Source organism: Pipistrellus kuhlii, unplaced genomic scaffold (assembly GCF_014108245.1).
Source record: "Pipistrellus kuhlii isolate mPipKuh1 unplaced genomic scaffold, mPipKuh1.p scaffold_m20_p_10, whole genome shotgun sequence".
Classification (NCBI taxonomy): domain Eukaryota; kingdom Metazoa; phylum Chordata; class Mammalia; order Chiroptera; family Vespertilionidae; genus Pipistrellus; species Pipistrellus kuhlii.
The window spans coordinates 19,829,089-19,848,610 of record NW_023425405.1 but is presented as its reverse complement, the minus strand read 5'-3'; positions in this window follow the sequence as shown (position 1 = coordinate 19,848,610).

Sequence of the window (19,522 nt, the reverse complement as noted above, 5' to 3'; positions counted from 1 at the left end):
GACCCTGGGCAGAACGTGAGGCTTGGTGTTCTTTATGATGTGCGTGCAAGGTCAACCAAATCCCACCGCCGTTGTTTACTTCCTCCCCTAGCTCCTCACTGTTTCCTCTCTCTGCTGGAATTTCCCCCTCACCGTCATTTCTGCTGTGTCCCTCCTCCTTCCAGACAAGAACCTTGTCTCGTGGTCCACACAGTGCTGGCCTTTCTCCCACCTATGCTCTCCTGGCTCACTGGCAGCCGGTTTGTGCCAGATCTCCCCACCAAATCTGTGGCCTGTCCCTCCCCAGTTCCTTCAGCTTCCTGAGGTCAACCTTTCATATTAACAGAGGAGAGAAAGATCAGCGTGTAGGTCGAAGCAACACATTAAGTGCAGTGTGCTCCTCAATATTTCTGAGGTCCTGCCCCACCTCAGAGAGAATATGGGTATGTGTATGTCTTCAAACTAGGGTGACCCGAACATCCTGCTTTGGGCAGGACTGTCCCACCCAAAGTGGGACAATCTGGCCACCTTACTTTAAACTCCTGCTGTGTTTTTTCCTCCAAACTGCAACCAATTGATGTGTCTCTCACACTGATGTTTCTCTTTCTCTTTCCCTTCCCCTTTCCCCTCTCTTTCTCAAAACAAAACAAAAATCATTGGGAAAATATCCTCCGGTGAAGAGTAACAACAAAAACAAATAAATAAAATAATCAGCATTTCCTAAAAAAAGGCATGTTCTTACATAGTACAGTGATAAAAATTAGATAGAAATTAGACAAACACTGATACAGGGCAGGCAGACCTCATTTTATTGTGCTCTGCTCTTCACAGGGGTTGAGTTTTTTTTTACAAAGTGAAAGCAAGACTCTTTACCAGGAAAAACCTTACGCTTTATTGAAGTATTGGCTCCATTACATTGGTCTGGAACCCGGCCCCTGGTAGCTCCTATTGTGCATTCATAAACTTTATTTTCAATGTTGCTAATTGTCATAAAGTAATTGTAGCAAAGGAATAAAAAAGCGCTTTTTATATTTTTCCTGGTCCAGGATCTAATCTGAGAGGACACATTTAATTCTTTGGTTATTATGTATGTTCCTTACTCTCCTTCAACCCAGGACAGCTTCTTGGCCCTTCTTTGCCTTTCATAACCTCGGCATTGGTGAAGACACAGGCCCAGTATGTTGTAGGCTGCCCTTCAGCGTGGTTTGGCTGATGCTCCCTCAAGACTAGCCTCAGATGGTGCGTTGTGGGCAGGCACATTCCTGGGGTGATGCTGTGTCCTTGGCAGCGCATCGTGCCAGGAGGCACATGATGTCCCCGGGACCCTGCAGGGTTAATTTGGATCCCTTGGTGAAGGTGTTTTGTCTGCCAGGTTGTGTCGTTGAAAGTTGCCTTTTGGTCATAACTAAGTAATAAATGTCACATATGAGAGATACTTTGGATGAAGTCAATTTCAGTTTATCTCTAAATGCTGGTGTTTTCTCGGGCACGGTCAGCCTCTGCTCTCCCCGAAAGTGTCATGGCTTTGGTTACTCTCCACATGCTGTGTCTCTCGGCTAAGATGACTGCTGGGGACACCTTCACCTCAGCATCGCTCCTTCTGCCCAGGACCTTGTCTCCCATTTCTTCGCCCCCACGAGCCAGCGCCTCCTCCTCTGTCCCCTGATGACACTTCACAGCACCACCTCGCTCCCATCCTTTATCATCCTGGACTCCTGGGTGTCATTCTAGACGCCCCTTCCCCTTCACGCCACATGTACAATCAGCCACAAAGTCCCATGGATCTTACGTTCCCAATATTTCCTACTCCTCCGGTGGTTCAGGCCATTACCATGTATGCTTGGAATCCTGCCATCGTCACCTCTTCCTGCCCGGGACCTTGCCTTCCCTCTCACTTATTCTCCATCGTGATGGCAGAGCGAGCTTTCCACCCCCCTCAGGACACCAGCCAAGTCCTCCTTCAAGATCAGGCCCTGCCGACCTCTCCGGCTGTCTGGGTCATGTGGATGCTTTCAGTTCCCAGGCTGAGTTGCTCTCCCTTTGGACATGAGATCTGGAATGCCACCCCCTCCAGCACCCACTCACCGGCTCCTGCTGCCTTTCAGAATTCAGCCTGGACTCCCTATCACGTGCGGTAGGAGGCGCTCTCTGTACCCCTGGGCCTGGCATGCCCTGCCCAGGTGCTCCCCAGGACCTTGGACTCGCCCCAACCCTCCTGTGACGCTGCTCGCACGGTTGGAATGGATTAGATCTACTCTGACAACTTCCATTGTGACTCCTCCAGTCCTGGAACCGGGCCTTCCCCATTCCTGGTGGGGAAACCTGAATGAGCACATTATCTGGCTCTAGCTCCATGAACACTGTGAATGGACCGGTGGGGGTGGGCGGGCGGGGGGGGGGGGCGGCGATGAGTGGGAGCAGGATGCTAACATAGCTGCAGGGCTTTGTTGATGTGGGGGAAATAACCGCGGCTCTGTGACTCTGTGACTCAGAGAAGTGGGCTGCAGGGACAGGGTGGCCAGTTCTCATGGGCTAGGACACCCCGGGGGAACACTAGGAACAGGATGAAACATTTCAGAGCCCAAAGACTTCATTAAGGCAGGGTACTCATCCGATGGCCACGGCGCCCGTGACCCAGAAGAACTGGGTTTCCAGGTTGCAGATGACTACGGAGGAACAGGTTTCCCGGGCCCAGGTGACTCAGAGCAGGGCTGGGCTCCAGAGCTCAGGTAGGGAAGTGCCAGGTAAGAAAACAACCAGCAAGGCTTCTGCCCGGGTGGCCAGCCACATGGCTGAAACCCTCCATTGACTTAGCGGACAGTTTCCTAGGGAACCAGGGCCAGGCTGCGGTGCGGCTCAGCGTGGAGCCGGGGATGGTTTATGAGGCCAGATGGCCGGACACCGGATGCTGCCAGTGTTACGGGATCGGTGGCTGAGGGTCTTGGGGAATGACTCAGCACAGGGCTGGGACGGTCTGAGAAAGGCTAGAAACTCATATTGGCCATGTAGGTGAGGGGCGTGGGAACCGTTGAGATCAGAGACCGATGTGGGTGTAGACTGCAGAGCACAGGACCAGAGCTTGGTGAGCCGTCGGAGCCCGGGGCCATTGGTTCTGCAAGTCAAGAGGGCAAAGGGAGGCTGGACTTTGGGCGGTGAGCACTCAATGCAACCTACAGATGGTGCGTTAGAGAATTGTACATTTGAAACTTACACAATTTATTAACCAATGTACTCCCAATAAATTCAATAAAAAGTATATTTTATTGATTTTTTACAGAGAGGAAGAGAGAGGGATAGAGAATTAGAAACATCGATGAGAGAGAATCATCAATCAGCTGCCTCTTGCACACCCCCTACTGGGGATGTGCCTGCAACCAAGGTATATGCCCTTGACTGGAATTGAACCTGGGACCTTTCAGCCCATAGGCCAATGCTCTATCCATTGAGCCAAACCGGTTTTGGCTAAAAATATATATTTTTGATTTAAAAAAAATGAGTTAGAGAGTGGGAATGACCGCATGGTTGGCATCTGGGTCAAAAATATAATTGGCCCCAGGAGAGCAGGAATCTTATCTCGTTTTCCCTGCTGTGTCCGACTGCCTAACACAGCTGGGAGCTCAGGTCACAAAGGTCAGACTGGGAGCTGGAGTCGGAGGGCGACCTGGAGGACAGGGTCACAGCTGCTTCAGCCTCAGAGAGAATTCCTGCGAGACACCTGGCCATGTTTTCAGTGTATTTCCTACGACTGAAACCTATGTGAGGCCTGGAGAGTAAAAGCCAGTAAAGGGTAAACATGTACACAGTCCCAGTGCTGGGCTAAGGTGCTCTGCCGAGGGCTGGGTCCCAGCCCCTGGGACACCCAGCGCAGGTGGAAAAGGCGAGGAAGCTGATCGGAATGCCGGTTGCTAAGCAGACCAGGGAGGGGCCTTCGGTGGAAGCTGAGGGGCCAGGAACGAATCTCTAGACCCGACTTGTCCTGAGGAGGCAGGAAATGACTGCAGCTGAACCCAATCACCAGTCATTTTCTGTCTCGATCTTACTCAGTAGATATGTAGATTCAAGGACTGCAGAGCATGCGTGCCAGTGGGCGGAATGAGGCTGAGTTATATCACAGGGAGGGAAACCCATCGTCATACATGGCTGGAGATGGGCCTACAAGGCTCCGTCTGTTGGATTTCCTGTCCGATGGCAGCAAGACCTGGGAAGGAGGCACACACATCTGGCAGAGACTGGAGGGGCTGGCAGCCAGGGAGGAGCGTGAGCTAGATGTGCAGGCAGAGAGGCCCTGCCACCGGCAACAACGGCCTCTGGACTCAGGCTCCTGGGAGCTCTGGGCACGAAGCCTGTGACATAGATGGGATGGGCAGCTCAGTGCCTAGGGGTAGGGAGCAGGGAGACCAGTCAGAGGCCTGGGCAGGCCAGGTGTAGGTGGGAGGCAGGCATGACTAGGCACCTGCCCATGGTTCCTCATTTTCTGTAATAGCATATATGGCTCCTCTTGAGGAGTTTCAAGACTCCCCATCATCACCATCATTATTACCATCTTCATCAAAGTACTATTTATTGGGTACTTCCCACGTGCTCAATTTCCTCACTTCATTCTCATAAAACACTGTAAGGCAGGAATTGTTATGAGAAAACTGAGGTCCGAGAGGTTAAATGACTCACCAAATTGTTACTAGGCCATTTCCCAGTCAGCGACAGAGCCAGGCTTTGAATTGAGGTCTGACGGACTGCAAACTCTGTCAGGTACCCTGGAGGTTAGGAGCACAGGCTATGGAAACAGACTCATCAGTTGTGTGGCTGTGGTCCACCCTATGACTCAGTTTTCTCATCTGTAAAATGAGCATGATGGTGATGGTAGAAATAGCTCATAAGATACTACTGAGGAGCAAGTGAGGGACTCTAAACTCTAACTCCCGTACTTGGGGAGCAGGTTTGCCTGACTTAGCAAATATAAATAAAGATGCTCAGTTCAATGTGAGTTTCTGATAAACAAGGGGTAATATTTTAGAACATAAGGGGTTGGAATATTTGTGCCATACTTATATTAAACATTAAATCCCCATGGCACTGGGTATCCTGTCTGTCGCCCGGCAGCCCTTACACAAGGCTCACAGGCTGGCCTGGACCATCACAGCCCAGTTTGCGGAGCTCCCTGCCCCAGTGGGGATGGTTTCCTCCCGTGTCTCCCTGCCTCCTCCCTGCCTCTGGTCCTGCATGTTCATGTCCCACCCCCTCTCCTCTCCCCTTCACCTGGCCCCCAGGCCTGTCCTTCCTTCCAGCCTCCTCTTCGCAGTCCTCCCTGCACTCAGAGTCCCCAGCACAGAACATAGCCCTGAATCAGGTGAGTGCCCGTGCTCTCTCACTGCGCTCCACGCTCCCGTCACCCAGGGCTGTCTTCCCTGTCCGGAGCGTGCACGGGTTTCAATATAAACCAGCTGGGTGAGCAGTTGCAGAAATGAAACCAGCTCGAGGGAGCCACTTCTATTTTCTCACAGGGCTGGGTGGTGCAAAGTGAACCCGAACGCCGGGCTCCTGCACCCCAGTCAGCCCCGCCCCCCGCAGCGACAGCCCCACCCCCAGGGGCGTGGCCTGGACAGGAGCTGTTGTTTTTTCTCAGCCAAGGAAGTAGCACCCAGTGCCCCACCCTTTAGCTTCGAGGAGGAAATGACAACCAGCCCAGGGACCTAACGTAGAACAGACTGGGCAAGAGGCAGGATGCCAACGAACAGCACTTACAACTTCATTATGTCTCATCTCAGGTGGCATCGGGCCTGTGCTGTGGTTCGCAAGCCTTGCTTCTCACACTGGTGAGCCTGGGCCACTGGGCGGGCCTCACGTCTGCAGTTTCTGATTCTGCGGTTCCGGGCTGGGGCCCGGGGATGGGCATTTCCACCATGTTCCCAGGCGATGCGCTCTGAGCCCCACTGTGCTTGTGTTTCTGGGTCAGCAGGAGTTGAGGTTCTGAGAGGCACCAATGACCCTCAGTGCTCTAGGAAGAGAGGGGACCCCAAGCCAAGATGACGGTCCTCTGCATGCCCATTGATTGTGGCTGGTGCCTGGTAGCAGGGTCTTTACCCATCCGATTGGTTATTCTGCCTGGAGTTCCCTAACAGGCAAGGCCGTGTAGGGGGACACTTGGAAAAGGATGAGTCTTTCCCACAGTCAGTTATCCAGCGCGCAGACAATGAGAAGTACAGGCCATGACTACTCAGCTGTTATGTAATCACACCCTTCAGACGTGCCTTCTGCGGCTGCTGCTGGGATGGTGGCTGAGGGCTCTAAGTCGAGTCTCATTTCAGGAATTGACCTTCCTGCTTAAGGCCACCTTCTTTCTGCCAGGCAGCCCACATCCAGGAACTGGTCAGTGTCAGGGTATGGCCCCCCTTTTTACTCTGAAGGGCAGTCCCAGATCCTGAGCTCCCCATGGGGTTGTTGAGGCCTTTGCTGTGAGCACATCACCCCTCAGCCTCTCGGTCTGCCTGAGCTGCTCCCTTCAACCTCCCCCTGCCCCATCCGCGAGTGAAACGGGGCATTCCCAGTGAACTTCCTGTGTGCTGGGCTCTGTCTCAGTCTGTTTGCCTGCGGACCTGAGACACCTCTTCATCTCTAAGTCTGGAAAGCTGGTACAGATGCTTCTAGAAGTCAGAGGAGGGCCCTAGCATCAGGACCTGGTGTACACAGGGAGGAGGGCACTGACAGGGCCCGAATGCCTGTCCCCACCCTGGCTCACACTGGCTCCTTGCTCTGTGCCCCCAGCAGCCAGCTCTGGGGTTCATAGCTTGCCGTCTCCTTTGACCTTGACCCCAGCCTGTCTGCTCACCCCCCTTCCACCTGGACTCCTGCTCCCCTCACACCCCTCCTTATACCAACTCATCTCTCAGCCGTGACCTGTTGTCATTCCCATAAAAGCCACTTGAGTAGATGCCATCTTCAAGGAGAGATACAAAGAAAAGAATGTCTGAGGGAGAAATGACACTGGAATTCTATAGTGAATCTTGCTAGGGGTCCCCTGATAATGTGCTCAGAGACTATAAAAAGCAAAGAAGTTCTTTGGAGTTCGATGTGAGGTGCCCAAAGGGCTTCTAGATGTGAGGATGGTTGTCCTTGGTGAGCATGACCACTGGGCTCAGCCTGGGGAGCTCCCTGCAGGATACAGGATAACTCATGGCCGGGCACAGTGAGGGGGACTGGGAGGGGCCAGGCTGAGCATCTCTGTCAGCCATTTCTAAATGATACGCTGGTGTTATCAGCTCCCTCTGAGACTGAAAATATCCCACCATGTTTCCCCAAGGCCTTTGCAAGTAGTGGGTCCTGGCGACTTCCAAGCCCTGCGGAAAAAGAAAGGAAAAGGTTTGTCTGGAAAGTGCATCTGAAAACGAATCATCAGATGTGCTCCACCCCTTCTCCCCCCAGACCACCCCCCCAAATTTCCTAACCCTCTCACTAATGAGGAGACTTACCTTCCTCTCCTTCCGAACAGCACTGTCCCCGAGTTCCCTCTCAAATGTCAGGCACAGCTCCTGCAACTCGTTAGTACTTTTACTTCTTTCCAAGTCTCTCTCCCGCTTGTGAGTCCTCAAGTTCACGGGCAACGAGTATCTTCACATCCCTGAGCTCAGTGCCTGGCTCATCAGAAGCACTTGGTCAATACTATTGAGTGAACAAACAAATTACATATATTTGTTCCCGAAAGAAGCTAGCATGGGGAAAGACAGAGCAATTCATTTTAGCTTGGACAAAACTTTATTCTTCTAAAATCCTTGAAGGTGATTTAAAAAAAAAAAAAAAGGCCACCCACACACACAAAAAGCAGAGATTTGTGTTAGTGGCAGCACACAAAACAAGACTGGCGAGAGCACTAGAAAAAAAGATGTTCCCTGCGAACCTGGCTGGTTTTCTTCTCGGTTCCTCATTTGGAGACCACGGCTTCTGTATCTTTCTGACACGGAGGAGCTCACTGAGTGCCGAGAACATAATGACTTACTTTGTTTTACTGTAAGGCTGACTTTCCACCCCACTTCTTAGAATTTGTCTGTTCTTGTAAGAGGCAAAAACTGACAGCTTGGATTCTTTCAGCATCTTGCAGCTCCATTCACAACAAGAATGCAAAACATGTAACCTTAAAGTGAACTGATAGATTTATAGTTAATGCTTGGGGGAGCTGTGCTCTTAGAGTTATTATATAAAAATTCTACGAGGAAGTTGCACATAGTACATTTTAATGTTCCCTAGCATCAAAGTGATTCCAATCTTTTAAAGGGCACTTATGCATCTTTTCCATTTATTATATTTCTCATTCCCTCAAGTTTCCCCATTCGTTTATCTTCTAGAAAAGTTGGCTTTACCATGTCTTCAACTTTTCATAACCATCTACCACTCTACCCTCATAATTTGTTTAAAATAAAATCCAATGATTAAAGGAGTATGCAAGGAGAAAGTTCTGGAAAATACAATAATAATAGTTCAGATTTAGTGAGATTGACTCAGTGCCAGGGACCTTCTAAACCTTTTACCTCTGACCTCACTGAATCATCACCGTTTCTCGAGGCTGGTGCTCTGAAACTCAGCCCCGCCTTGTGCACGGTGGTTTTGCTCATGGCGTTAGGTGGTGAGGCTAGGATGCAAGCTCTGGTGTGTAACTCTTGGCAGCTGTGCTCTCAGCTACCATAGCATTCTGCCTACCTTCCCTGACCGAGATGAAAAAGAGGGGAAAGGGGCGCTTGCTTAAACCCTGTCAATGGGAGCTGAGATCTTATTACCATGGAAGATGTTTGCCTATGTCTGGCTGAGCTTACGCGATATGACACTTGGCTGTCTCCAGCCTCAGGGTCCCCAGTGTTTAATGTAGGGGGGGAAATGCGCTCTCTCTCTCTCTCTCTCTCCTATATATTTTAAGTTTTCTTTTGGATTCTCATCAAAAGAGAATTTCTTCTATTTCTGCTTGATAGACTTTTGAACATCCTTCCTCCCCCAATCTTCAAACCCCCAATACTCCCAGAGAGCCACCAAAAGCAATTGAGAAGTCAGAGGTCAATGGCAGGAGTCAAAGGACACCAGCCTGCTTCCCTGAACAATGACGGAGGGTCAGACATTGACAATGAAAAGGGTGATGAAAATCTTTGCATTCGTGAGCCGATTCACTGGGCCCTGCTCCTGAAGGGGTTGGGGGGATGAGTGCAGAACACCGGAGCCTGAGGGCAGAGCCAACAACATGCTGGCCGAGGTGAAACCAGCTCGGAGAGGCAGCGCTTTCCAGAAAAAAGATTTGCTTCTCAGAGCCCTGCTATTATCGTGTTCATATATTCCACTCACCGTTCCAAGCAGCACTCGGGTCGGCTGCCTGTGAGCATGGCACCGGGAGGAGGGAGGAAAGGGCATTTTATTCACAAAAGTCAAAAGACTTGAGATGTCGCTTCCTGCACGTGGTGTAGCGGGTGTCACTTCAGAGGGCTGAGCACCTGTGTCCGCTCAGGTGGTTCTCCCTGCCTCCCATCAGTCATTTCAGACTGGACCCGCTAGGCAGACCTCTCTCCCTTCTTTTCCTGGATGGGAGTAAGTTTTGTTCTGGAAAGAGAACTTTGGTGCTTGCCAGCTGAGGGCAACTCACACCTCAAAAGCTGATTGTGCCTTAGCCAGTTTGGCTCAGTGGATAGAGCATTGGCCTGTGGACTGAGGGTTCTGGGTTCAATTCTAGGCAAGGGCATGCACCTCGGTTCAGGCTCGATTCCCAGCCCCCGCCCAGGTGTGTGCAGGAGGCAACCAATTGATGTATCTCCATCACATCAATGCTTGTTTCTCTCTGTCTTTCCCCCTCCCTTTCACTCTTAAAAAAAAAAAAAATCAATGGAAAAATATTGTCAGGTGAGGATTAACAAAACAAACAAACAAAAAGCTTATGGGGTTCGGCTCTGTATTCAGATTCTGCTTGTCCAGACTCCTTTAGCAGCTGCACACACCTGTCCAGCCGCGGTTGGCTGCCCACTTAGGAGTAAAGAGGTGGGATTCTCTGAGAATTTGTGTGTGTGGTCCTTGACTCTTTAGCACCAATTCATTGGTATGCATTCAAACGTGTTTACCGAGTTAATACTAATAGTAATAATCACAAAAGTACTCATAAATGTATTCAGAAAGAGAATAATATGTTCAGGAGAGAGGATGATTATACAGCTCAAGGTGGGAGCTTATCTGTGAACTGTTTTTTTTTCTTTGTATTTTTCTGTAGTTAAAACAGTTTCTGTGACAAGCAGATTAATTTTAAAATCAGAAAATACAAATACTATTTTATAACATTATCTATTACTTATGAACAAAGCACTCCATATAGCATGGTGTAGAGAGAGATTCTGCCCACCTAGAATGAGGCAAAATGTGTAAGTGCAGTTTTCAGACATTGTACTACATGCAATGCAAGACATGATACCGGAAAGAATAGAAACAAGGGAGAGGTACCATGGAGCCCGCCCCCAGGTGACTACCTGCAGAGAGTTCCAGTCTGCAGTGAGCGGGGAGGAACCCAGCTGAGCCCAGTCACGTCTGAGTTGAGTGAGGGAGCTGATGTGAATTTAGGGAGACTATCATAGTTAATTTTATGTCGGCTGGGGGAGGCCAGAATAGATATTTCTAGATGTTTCTATGAAAACATTTGCTTTGGACTGAATGTTTGTGTCCCCCCTAATTAATATGTTGAAGCCCCAATTCCCAGTGTGCTGGTGTTTGGAGGAGGGGCTTTGGGTGGTGATTAAATCATGAGGTTGGGCCCTCATGATGGGATTAGTGCCTCAAAACAAGAGTCACAGAGAGACGATTTCGCTCTCTCTCTCTGCCAAGTGAGGACACAGCAATAAGGCATCCATCTACAAACCAGAAAGTGGGCTCTCGCCCTGAGTGGTGGTTAAGTGGTTAGAGTGTTGGCCTGCACTCTAACCACTATTCCCAGTCAAGGGCACATACCTGGGTTGCAGGTTTGACCCCCAGTCCCAGTTGAGGCATGTGTGAGAGACAATCAATTGATGTCTCTCTCTCTTTTTTTCTCTCTGTCTCCCTCTCTTTCTCTCTTCTCATTCTCCTTCCCTTCTCTCTAAAAAATCAATAGAAGAAATATCCTCAGGTAAGGATTAAAAAATTAAAAAAAATTATTTTTGAATAAAAGAAAGTGGGATCTCACCAGGAACAAAATCGGCTTATCACAGAAACTGTTTTAACTACAGAACCTTGATCTTGGACTTCCCAGCCGCCAGGCTGTGAGAAGTAAATGTTTGTTGTTTAAGACACCCAGTTTATGGTGTTTGATGTAGCAGCATGAGCTGACTAAGGTGGTATTTTTTGGATGGAATTGACATTTAAATGGGTGGACTTTGAGAAAGCAGACTGCCCTCCATAATGTGGGTGGGCTTGAAACAATCAGTCGAAGGCCCTAGAAAAAGATCAACTTCTCTCAAGAAAGAGGGAATTCTGCCAGCAGACTGTCCTTGGGCGTGAGCTGCCACATCAGCTCTTCCCTGGGTGTCCCGCCTGCCCTGCAGAGTTCTGAATTTGTAACAACAACAACAACAACAATCCATTTTTTAACTCGGGGGATAACGGACACCCACTGAAGTTTCCTGAGCAGGGCAGCACGGATCAGTACGCTGCTGTAGGAAGGTGCCTTGAGCTGAACTGGCGGAGTGAAAGGCTAAAGCTCCATGTGAGGGGCCTGAAGGAGCTGAGGGGCTCTCTGAGGGGAGAGGAAGGGCCTGTGGTGTTTAGAGGGTGGGAAGAAGGAGGACCAGGCCAAGGAGCAGGTGTGGAGGGAAAGGGCCGTGCAGACGTTAGCTGGTATAGTAACCAGGGAAACCAGGGGTGCCACAGACAAAGATGACTTCTTTTAGGCAGGGGGTCGTCACCACCGTCCACGGAGCAGGACGAGCATGGGCAACAGGGCCCTCCTTTGGCATCCAGAGGCCTTTGGTGCCACTCCAGGAGCCGTTTCGGTAACGTCACCACAGATTCAGTGGTGGTACCCACCAGAAGCCAAGGGATCGGAGCGGGATGGGTAACGAGGAAACGGAGGGCTGGAAGTTCCTCGTGGAAGAAGGGACCGCTAAGGTAGCTCCTTGGGCAGTGACAGGCTCAGGTGCACCTTGCTCAGAATTGTTTCTGGTTCTGTTGTCGTTTTCTCCGCATCAGACATTCCCTGAGAAGTTACTGCCATCAGACATGGCTAGGCAGCAAGCAGGGAAGCAAGGGGTTAATGGGGAGCTGGAGGGAAGGCTGCGCAAGCAAAGAAGTGGGGTGAGGCACAGACAGGGTTGGAGAGAGGAGGGAGGGCCGGGTTGTATAATCACTGGTGAAGGGCTAGCCTGCTGCTCTGAGTCTAGAAGAGAGAAAGTCTGGGAGATGCGGGGAACTCAGAGGGCGCACACGTGTGGCCTCCTTCTGCCCGGTGAGTCACGAGGGTCTCCCGGAAGCATTTCCTGCTCTTGGTCCCAGGCTGCTTGGCCTCGTTCCTTGGGTCCTAATCATCGGATCCTGAACTTGTGGCCATGTTCTGTCTGCCTACTTGTTCTCCTGGCAATCTCTGACCTGAAGGTATTCCAGAGTGTGAGGGAAAGGTATGTTTGGGGCTGGAAAGAAGGCCTCCTTGCAAAATTCTCCTGGGGACATGGAATTTAAACATTTGTCACTGACGGGAGCTTTGCTCTTCATTTTCCTGAATGACTCAAATGTTCGCTGCAGACAATGGCAGAGTGTATCTCGCTTGAATCACTGGATTTCTGTTATTTTTGTAAGCTGTGGGTGGGCAATATGACTCAGTATTTTCCCGAGAGATGTGAAAATTATATTCCCTGTTTTGGATTATTTCATGTTGAGATCTGGAACATCCCCCCCCCCCCCCCCCCCCCCGAGTTTCAAATCTTGGAGCTTGGGGAATTTTTTGTTTTTGTTTTGCCTCTCAACCATTTCAGAACTTTTCCAGATAAAATTTTAAAGGAAAATTAGCTAGCAATAGCTCAAAGTTATGAAGTATGTTTTGAATTGTAACTTGCTCTGCCTTTTTAAAATAAAAGACTTGCTACATAGTGGTGTGATTGCCATCTGATTGTAAAAAAATCGGAGACTGTGGGGCTAGTAGAGTCTTGAAAATCATCTAATTCTGTACCTCCTCTGGTGTGGGAGTACCCTCAGACTAGTTTTCCAGCTTCTGCGTGGGCACCTCTCTCTGACAACTGGGTTCTGTCTGAACGCACCGGGTGATGGAGGGCCTTTGGGTACCAGGCAGTACAGCTTCTGTCCAGTACTTTCACACCAAGCTAAAACCTGCCTCCCGGAAGCCATCGTTCTGATCCCTATTCTCTGTGAGTCCACTGGATGATTCTGTAACAGGATGGTAGTTTTAAAAATATGTACTGCTATTGCCTGACTGGAGTGGCTCAGTGGTTGCACGTTGACCTATGAACCAGGAGGTCACGGCCAAGGGCACCTGCCCGGGTTTCAGGATCGATTACCAGTGGGAGTTGTGCAGGAGGCAGCCAATCAATGATTCTCTCTCATCACTGGTGTTTCTACATCTCTCTCCCTCTCCCTTCCTCTCTGAAATAAAAACAAACAAACAAACAAACAAACAAATAAATAAAATATTTACTGCTACAGTCACGGGGATGTAAAGTTCAGCATAGGGAGTATAGCCAATAACTATGTGTGGTGCCAGGTGGGTACTAGATTCATGGGGGTGAGGGTAACACTTGGTAAATTATACAGTTTTCTAACCACTATGCTATATACCTGAACTTAATATAATATTGAGTGCCGACTGTAGTTAAAGAGAAAAAAAAAAAAGATAGCATACTTACTGCCGTATTTTCCGTTTTGGGAATTCAGGCCCTTGCTCAGCAGTTGTGTTAACTGTTGATGCTGGGACAAGAGGCTGCAGCTCGGTGTCTTCAGGGGGGACAGTGTCCTCTGCTGGAGTCCTAACCCCGGTTCCTCAGGATGTGGCTGTATTTGGAGATGACTAAGTTATGACAGGGCCTTTGGGGTTAGGCCCTAATCCAACCTGTCCTATAAAGAAGAGGACATTTGAACGCAACGGATTGACACCCAGGGCACCTGTGCACAGAGCCTGAGAGAGGGCAGCCGTCTTCAAGCCAAGGAAAGAGGCCTCTGAAGAAACCACACCTGCCAACACCTTGATCTTGGACGTCCGGCCTCTAGAAGTGTGAGTAAGTTTCTGTTGTTAAAGGCGCCCAGCCTACAATACTTGCAGCAGAAGAATACCGATGGGCACCTGAGAGTGAGAAGGATAAGCCACACGGGCAGGTGCTTTCAGAGAGGAGAGTGTGAAGTCCTTGTGTGTGTGTGTGTGTGTGTGTGTGTGTGTGTGTGTGTGTGTAGAGCCCACCGAGCAGCACTGGCCCAGAGGACAGGAGAAAGATGTCAGATGCAAGTGCTCTCCCGGTCGGCACCCCAGGTTCCCCCGCCTGCAGCCGTTGAGGGGCTGTGGGAATACCCAGAAAGTTCTAGAGCAAAGATGGACTTGCCACGAAGCCGATGAAGCTTACGTTTCAGGACCCCTGACTTGCTGGAGCTTCTTCCAATGTCGAGTGGGGCCCTAGCAAGATGTTCAGATAATCTTGGTTGCTAAGAATTTGCAAAAGATATTTTAAATGCCCCTGGTTCACACTGCTGTCTCTTTCCCGGTAACTTCCTTTTCCTCACTCTCTCCCTCAGCTGAGCGAGGCAGGCGTGGCCACAGGAAAGCTGGCATCCAGTTAACAGAAAATTAAGTTGGGGTTTCATTTTGTTTGGGTCTTGCGGGGCCTATGTATAAAGGCTGTAGTCAGACCTGTGTATGTTTATGCCACGGCTAGCTATTTAGCGACTGGATTGGTAGTGCTTACTGATGTCTGTGGTGTAAATACTCCACCGAAGCCTATTCCAAGCTGTCAGTGTGACCTCACTGCCTACGGAGCTGGGAAAACTACACACCGTTACATATTATCTGCATCATATAAACATTGTAGCTATCAACAACTCCAAGAGCAGAATAATGGCAAATTGTGGTGGAAATCACTGGGAAATGATGGGTTTTGAGTATTTATTATTTGTGTTTTTAGTATTATTTACTTACTGGTAAGTTTATATCATTTAATTTTATTTAATAAATAATGTCTGTGTTTAACAACTGCCTCTCAAAACTCCTGGAAAGCTATAACAATTAGTTCTTATGAGCAGAGATCTTACTCCATCATATCGCTGCATCCAGGGCAACTCCTCCTCCCACTTTGTTCATTCACCACGGTCTATGACATGAAGGTGCAGGGATAGAGTTAGGAATTTTATATAAAATATTTGAGTAAGGGAGACGGGACTAGGTTTTTAAGTGCATGGAGCCAGCCCTAGCCAGAGTGGCTAAATGGTTAGAGGTCAGCCTGAGCACTGAAGGGTTGTGGGCTTGAGTCCCGATCCAGGGCACATACTTGGGTTACAGGTTCGATCCTTGGCCCCAGTCAGGCACGTGCAACCAACTGATTTTTTTTTTCTCTCTCTCTCCTTTCCTCCCTTTCACTATCTGTGAAAAACGCTATGGAAAAATATCCTTGGGTGAGGATTAACAAAGAAACAAAAAAATGTATAGAGTCCAAATCTGGTCTGCAGAAAATTCTTTCAGTCATCAGGTATGTAAACTTGTATACAGAAGATTTGGTTGGCATCAATGCCTAGTGGACATGGAAGTGCTTGCTGTTAGGAATAAGCTCGATAATGCAGCATATAGAATTATTATAGAAATGCCTCATATATTTAAAAGGAATTTTTAATGGTGTATCAGTTGCCTATTGTTGTGTAACAAATTACTCTAAAAGGTAGCAGTTAAAAACATCAACATGGATTATTTCACAGTTCTCGGTCTAGACTCTGGATGTGGTTTAGCTGCGTCTTCTGGCTTAGGGTCTCTCCCAGGCTGCAATCAAGGGGTCTGATTAGACTTGACAAGGAGGCTTGGTTCTTTTCCAAGCTCACTCAAGTGGTTGTTGGCCAGATACAGTTCTTCAGAGGCTGTTGGCCTGGGTACCTTGGCTCCTCATGACATATCCAACCATGTGAGCCAATTTTTTGGTCCAGTGCTCAGAGAGTTTTCAGAGCAGCTTGTCCCCCTCTATCAGAAGCTGTCTATGAGACTTATTATTCCCGCTTGGTGAGCAACCCTTGCTACTCACAGTGTGGTCCTCAGACCAGCAGCAATTGATCACCCAGTAAAAACTGGAGAATCTCAGTGCCCACCTCAAGCCTACTGAATCAGAATCTGCATTCTCAGGTGACCCCCAGATATGCAAGTACATATTAGTTTCAGAGGCACTGTGCTCTTCTATGTCCCAGGGCTCTCTCTTGCCATCTTGTTCAGAAGAAAAAACAAAACCCTCCCACCAGCCAGTTAGGCCTGTGTGATCTCCCCCTACCCCCTTATGTCTCTCCAGTCATTCCCTCCACCACTCTCTTTGGCTTCCTCCACTCCAGCCACTCTGTTCTCCTTGCTGTTCCTAGAACTTCCTGCCCCAGGGCCTTTGCACTGGCTGTTCTGTCTGGAATATTTCTCTCCAGTAACCACATTCTTATCACTCTCATGCCTTCAGGAAGTTTATCAGTGAGGCCAAACCTGGCCACCCCATCTAAGTTGGTCACGCCTCACCCTCCACGCCCAGGCAGCCCTTGACTTTTCCCCAATGAAAGTTTCTCTAGAACTTATGGCCTAGGATGCCAGCTTCCTACGCCAGAATGCAAGTTCCACGAGGACAGTTTTTTGGTTTATTTATTTTTTTTAAAGGTTACTCCCCTCACCCTACCCCCACCCCCAATTCTTAGAATAGGGGTTGGGACATAGCAGAAACGAGTTTTCTTAATCTCCCAGTCTAGTAACCAGGAAATCAGAAAGAAAATCAAGTTCATTGAGCATACTGGCTCCTACTGATCCCTGTCTCTCTTGTTTCCATCTGGCTCAACTGGTTTTTAATTATAGACACAATTAATGAACAAAAAATTAGATAATACAGAAAAAGTATAAAATAAAAATAACAAAATAAATATAAAATATATAAAATAAATACGAATAAAATAAATATCACACTCCTTCCCAAATTTCTCCCTCAGTTCCACTTCCCAGAAGTCCCTATTGTCAAGATTCTCTGTCATAGAACCAGAAATAATTTACTAATACCTTTGTTTCTTGATTTATCAATGTTAGGAGAATAAAGATTTTAGTATATCTGTAATGCTGCCTACTTTTTCTAACCAGTGTTCCTTAGATATCTTATTTTAGTTCCTTTGTGGTATAGTTTATAACTTTAAGTAAAATACTAAGCCTTCATTTCTGTATTTATCAAATTCAGGCAGATCCTATTGATTCTCTGCTCTGACAGACAAGAAAATTGGCATACTCTCTCCTTTCTTTTCTCATCTGGCTCTCATTTCTTTATTAGACTTTTTTTTTTTTTTTTTTTTTTTTTTTTTTTTTTACATTGTCAGGGTTTATGATATTCACATTCTGTTCCATAAAATTATTATATATAGTTTTCTGTGTTCCAATTGCAGATTGAGTCTAAGAATAAAAATCATTAAAAAAACCCATTCTAATATGATAATTATTTAAATACTAGAGGCTTGGTGCACAAATTCATGCACAGGTGGGGTCCAGCCAGCTTGCCCCAATGGGGGCCCATTGGGCTAGGCCAGCAGTGGGGAGGGGCTGCAGGCAGTTGGCCAGCTGGCCCCACCCCCATTCAGGGTGTTGGGGGCTGATTGGAGGCCAGGCTGGCTGGGATGGAGGCCAATCAGGGCTCAAATCAGGCTGGTTGGCTGCCGCATTGTACGTCATAGCCACCGGTTATTCTGGTCATTCTGCTGTTTTGGTCACTGAGCTTTTATATATATAGATTATTCACCTGTGAACCAACAGTGATGGCTCCTTATCTATGTATATAAAAGGGGAATATGCTAAGTGTCCTTCCCTCTGTTTGGATAATGATGTCATATAGCAATACCTGGCTTCTTCTCCCTAGAAATGACTAGCTTCCTTGGAGTTTCTTCTGCCCAGGATCATGACTTGCTTTTTAGCCAGATGGAAACATTTTACACTGTAACCAAATTTCTGTAAAGCGTTTTCCATATCTCATCTCATTTGATCCTCACTGAAGTCCTAGAGTAGGTAGATAAGAGACCCAGTGGAATCCTATTTTCTTTTCATTAATCAGAAAACAGAGATTTAGAAAGCTTAGAAACTTGACCTGACTGAAAAGAAGTAAGAAATGGTGGACCTTGAAAATAACTTCAGGTTTTCTCACTGCACAGAGTATATTCAAACACTGCTGCAATTAAATATTTTACCCTTTGCTCTCCCTGCATGACCTATAATAATAATAATCTGGTTCGTGTTGATATTTACTGCTGTGTTGCTGACAATTACCTAAAAGAGAAGTTGGGGTGCTTCACTGGGCTGGAAAAAGTTTAGCTAAATCAGAAAGCAGGTCTAATTAAGCAAGTTTGTTTTAGATCTATAAAAGGTTAAGTTGACATAGAAAGCTCTCACTGGCTCCAATTGCATGTGTGTGTTTCAATCTGTCACTGCCGATGGTGAATTTGATTGACACTTCTATTAGAGAGAAAGGGCAAATAGCGATATTAAAATATTTCTTCTAATTAATTTTCTTTCAATGTGCAATAATTCATGCACTGGGACACTAGTTTCTAAATAAATTGCTTATATGGTAATTTCTTAAATTATCAGTTTTGGATAACACCTGTTGACTTCCTGTTATTGCTACTGAGGATGTTAAAACTCTTTCACCTCATCTGCCCCCATTCTCCTTTTTCCATCCTACGGTAAGTACATTTATCCCATACAATAAAAGGTTAATATGCAAATCAACCAAATGGAGGAACAACTGGTTGCTATGATGTGCACTAGCCACCAGGGGGAAGATGCTCAATACGGGAGCTGCCCCCTGGTGGTCAGTGTGCTCCCACAGGAGCCTTGAGCCTTGAGCTGGGCTCACGACTGGCAAGTGCAGCAGTGGTGACAGGAGCCTCTCCCACCTTCAGGGCAGTGCTAAGGATATACTGGGGAGTGGGCCTAAGCTCTCAGTCCGAGGGCTCCCAGACTGTGAGAGGGCGCAGGCTGGGCAGAGGGAACCCTTCCTCCTGCTCCCCCTCTCTCCGCAAATGCAGGAATTTCGTGCACTGGGCCTCCAGTAATGCCATAAAAAAAAAAAAAAAATAGCCAAAGTTTGCATAGGATTCACTACAGAACCTCATAGTATTCTCTGATTTTTCCTTTCTCTTACAACTTTAGTTTGTCCTAAAGTTAAAATAAACTTATTTTTTATTTGCTTAGTCTTCTAAGTGCTATTTATCAATTTCTCCCTCAAAGCTCCAATATTCTCTGTCACACTCATTATTTCCCCCCCTATTGTTAAAAAGACCATTTTAAGCACAGTTTTATTTCTTAACCCCTGGAGTCCTTAGTGTTGTCCTCCTATCCTTCTGCCCCCCTCCCCCATCTGGCAGGTAG